This window comes from Bos indicus, chromosome 5, assembly GCF_029378745.1.
Source record: "Bos indicus isolate NIAB-ARS_2022 breed Sahiwal x Tharparkar chromosome 5, NIAB-ARS_B.indTharparkar_mat_pri_1.0, whole genome shotgun sequence".
NCBI classification, from domain to species: domain Eukaryota; kingdom Metazoa; phylum Chordata; class Mammalia; order Artiodactyla; family Bovidae; genus Bos; species Bos indicus.
The window spans coordinates 49,576,093-49,580,607 of NC_091764.1; the positions used below are offsets into that span (position 1 = coordinate 49,576,093).

The window sequence follows — 4,515 nt, forward strand, 5'->3', positions numbered from 1 at the left end:
TGCTCAAATTCAATCAGGGATGGCCTTGAATGTGGCCGAGTGTGATTTCCAAGGCTATGTCATAAAAAGTAGTGCAGCTTCTGCTTTGGTCTATCAGATTGATCACATGCTCGAGGACAAGCCAGTGGCCATGCTATGAGCAGGGCACTCAAGCCATCCCATGGAGAGACCCATGTGGCCAACAGTCTGTGACAACTGCTGGATGTGTGAAGTCACTTTGAAAGCAGCCTCTCCAGCTTCAAATAAGTCTTTAGATGACCACAACCCTAGCCAACATTGGACTGTAACCTTATGAAACACTAAAACAGAAATGCCCAATTGAGACACTCTTGAATTCCTGACTCACAGAAATCGTGAGAGGGAATATATGATTTTTACTTTCTTAAGTCACTAAGTTTTGGGGTTATTTGATCAGATAAAGGACAGAAAGGGTAAGGACCTAACAGAAGCAGAAGAGATTAAGAAGAGGTGGCAAGAATACACAGAACTGTACCAAAAAAGTATTAATGACCCAGATAACCATGATGGTGTGGTCACTACCTTGAGTCAGATATCTTGGAGTGTGAAGTCAAGTGTACCTTACAAAGCATTACTATGAACAAAGCTAGTAGAGGTGATGTAATTCCACTTGAGCTATTTCAAATCCTAAAAAAGGATACTGTTAAAGTGCTGCACTCAATAAATCAGCCACAGGATTGGAAAAGGTCCATTTTCATTCCAGTCCCAAAGAAGGGCAATGCTAAAGAATGTTCAAACTACCGCTCATTTCAAGTGCTAGCAAGGTAATGCTCAAAATCCTTCAAGCTAGGATTCAGTAGTATGTGAACTGAGAACATCCAGATGTATAAGCTGGGTTGAGAAAAGGCAGAGGAACCAGAGATCAAACTGCCAACATTTGTTGGATCATAGAGAAAGGAAAGGAATTCCAGAAAAACATCTACTTCTGCTTTACTGACTACGTGAAAACCTTCGGCTATGTGGATCACAACAAACTTTGAAAAATTCTTCAAGAGATGGTAATACCAGACCACCTTACCTGTCTCCTGAGAAACCTGTATGCAGGTCAAGAAGCAGCAGTCCATGGGACTGCAAAGAGTTGAACATGACTTAGTGACTGAACGACAACAACAACAAAAGTCACTAAGTTTCGGGGTTATTTAATATGCAGCAGTAGATGGCAAGCATATCGTCAACAGCTAACATTTATTGCTACTGTCCAAAGTGTCTTGCTAATAGACTGAACCAGCTGATCCTTTAAGGTAACTTGTATCTTTACAGCATCAATATCTTAATAGCCTATCATGTCACTGACTCAGTATCTTTTTCCTACAAAATTCCTGTAAGACAAGGAGAATCAGCCAATCAAATATAAATAGACATTAATAAACATCCATTAAGTTTGTAGAAATAAAGAACCTCAGCTGAAGCTGGAGTCAGAATATGTCTATAAGGGAGAGCTCTCATGGCTGTGCATCATCAGTTATTCCAAACTGTAAGAGACATACCCCTACCTCTTTCCCACAGGAAGGTATTGCCTACTTTACTATTTAGCAGGAAGAATAAAACCATCTTTCTGGCCAACCACTGCCCAATCAAAGACTGTAGCACCACAAACAATGAAAAGCCTCCATAGCCCATACTTTGAACTCCCTGCTTCCTCCCAAGAACTATTTAGTTATGACAGCCCCTTCAGTTCAGTTCAGTCGCTCAGTTGTGTCCAACTCTTTGCGACCCCACGGACTGTAGCCTGCCAGGCTCCTTTGTCCATGGAATTCTCCAGGCAAGAGTACTGAAGTGGGTAGCCATTCCCTTCTCCACGGGATCTTCCTGTCCCAAGGATCGAACCCAGCCTGCCTGCCTTGCAGGTAAATTCTTTACCATCTAAGTCACCATGGAAGCCCTTCCATGTCCTCTGGACTTGCCTGTGATCCACCATAGTTTCCATTACCTGAACTGCAATTCCTCTGGCTATTTCTGAGTAAACTCTTTTGCAGGTCAAATAATTGGCTATTATTAAATAAGTTCAAGGTATTATTCTAGGTGCTCTGCTGATTAACAGGTTGGATGTTGTGAACGATAAAAGCAACAACAATAATAGTAAGTGTTGTTGCTGCTGCTAAGTCGTGTCCGACTCTGTGCGACCCCATAGACGGCAGCCTACCAGGCTCCCCCGTCCCTGGGATTCTCCAGGCAAGAACACTGGAGTGGGTTGCCATTTTCTTCTCCAATGCATAAAAGTGAAAACGGAAAGTGAAGTTGCTCAGTCGTGTCCGACTCTTAGCAACTCTATGGACTGCAGCCTACTAGGCTCCTCCATCCATGGGATTTTCCAGGCAAGAGTACTGGAGTGGGGTGCCATTGCCTTCTCCAACAGTAAGTGTTAACTAATATTTATTAAGCATCTACTCTTAGTGTTTTAGACACTGTGCATATACTCTCATTTAACCTTAATATATTGGAGAAGGAAATGGCAACCCATACCAGTATTCTTGTCTGAAGAATTCCATGGACAGAGGAGCCTGGCAGGCTACACTCCATGGGGTCACAAAGAGTTGGACACGATTGAGCGACTAACATACAACCTTAATATATATTGCCAAATGTTTTCCAGGAAGGTCATACCAAGTTACATTCCCATCTGTAAGGTATAAGAACAGAGTCCCTGCATGTTTACCAGCATATAAAAAAATATTTTTACAAAATCTGGTAGGTGAAAAATATAATAATCTGCATTTCTCTGATGACTAGATCTTGATATGTTAAGCACATCAGACCTCTGCCTGACACAGTTACAAAGATCTTTCCCCCAGGATGGCAGTGTTTTCTTGAAATTTTTACAAACAATTCAATCCCTTCTTGTAATTGTAACTTCTTCCAATTCTTTCGTAATTACGTTCTTCTATTTCTAGATCAATTAAATTTTTACTTGTATTTCTTTCTAGTTTGTTTACGATTTTGTTTTTTACATATGCAATTATTTTTTGTTGTAGGATACAGGGGGAAAGTTTTTTTTCTTCCCCATAATCATGTCTCCTTCACTATTAATTCAGTTTTCCTTTCCCCACTCATCTATGATGCTACCTTTACTATCTAAAGAATTCTTACATATCTTGAGTATATTTATGAGCTTTAAAACTGTCTTTTACTGTCTGTCGGTTCTGGGGCTAGTACTACATTTTTTTTTTGATTACTTACTTTTCTACTCATTCATTTAGAACCATCACATTGTCTTCCAGGAAGCCTTGATTCTTCCAAAAAGACACCACTGCTGCCTCCCTTTTTACCTTTATAACATATAAAATTCTGCCTTGTATCATTAACAGAGTTGATCTTACTCAATTATATTCTTGAGAGCAAGCAACACATACACTATATATTCATTAAAATCAAATTATGGGATTTGTTATATTAAAAGATAACAATGGCAGAAGAGATCTCATTTGACCAACAAAATGAAAACAGGCAAGTCCCTCATTTGATTAAGGAACACCATTGTGCCATCCATGATGAAGATTATAAAGGTTAGTGAACCCTAGATTCTGCTTTAGGGAAATCACCACTTCGTAGAGGAAAAAGACATGTAAATTTATGTGACTAAACACAATATAACTAAATAGTATAAAATAAATAAACATGTACAAGGAAAGAGAAAAGTAAAAGCTAAGTGAGCAGTGGGTAGTGTCTCAAGCAGGGGACACACACATGAACTGGGTTATGGAGTTTCTTAAATGTCAGAAAAATTTGCAATTAACCTGAATGGCAAAGTGGATCAATTCAGATTCTTTAACAGAAGTTACATTAAGGTAGACTTCATTCTGAGAACTTTTTAAGGAAGCCTAATGAAGTATGGCCAAGCCCAGGAGCAGCTCTGCTCGGAAGCCCTTTCGTTAGCACGAACTTGAGATGACTAGAAACCCACAGAGGCGAGAATTAACTCGTGGGACTGAGTGAAAATCAGACATGAGGAAAAGAAGTAAACTTTTACCCACGTGAGGCTTCTACAAACCACTTACTGGGGTTGGTTTGAAAGCAATGACTACAGAGTCCTTGTTGTGACAGCCAGCACACTTCCAGGCCGCAGTCTTAAGTCCTAGCCCTCCGCCTCAGGCTCGGTGGAGCCCAGGCCAGATGTTAGCACAAGAACTACTGACGTCAAATAAACGTGACGTCATCAGCACTGACGCAGTCTCACAGGGAGGGGCCTCTCAGCTCACCTCTGAACGTCAGCTCCACGGAGCAGCGAGTTGGCGCGCTCTGCCCTGAGGGTCCGAATAGTCAGAGCTGCGGGAACAGAAGCGCCGAAGCGGCTCAGGAGCTGAGGGGCCGTTACCCGTCTCTCGCCTGAACTCTTATCCTCGTCCTCTCTGAGGCCCAGGCTCGGTCAAGGGAGCAGCGCGCTCACGAGTCCGCCGCTTGTGGCGGTTACGCGCACGCACGCTCGTGCGCACGTTCCCTGAGAACCCGGAAGTGCGAGGGAGAGGCGAGCCACGTGGGTGGAGCTGGAGCGCAGCTCGC

General features: G+C 42.3%; 1 protein-coding gene across 2 annotated transcripts in view; it reads right to left on the reverse strand.

Annotated features, from left to right (window-relative positions):
- Positions 1-4,354, reverse strand: part of XPOT (exportin for tRNA) — a 168,274-nt gene extending 163,920 nt beyond the window's left edge. Inside the window, exon 1 of one of the 2 annotated variants that reach the window (XM_070789360.1) lies at positions 4,215-4,354. The gene's annotated coding sequence lies outside the window, so the exon portion shown is untranslated. The remainder of the gene's footprint in view (positions 1-4,214) is intronic. The other variant, XM_070789358.1, reaches the window with a different exon arrangement.
- Positions 4,355-4,515: the final 161 nt, after the last annotated feature.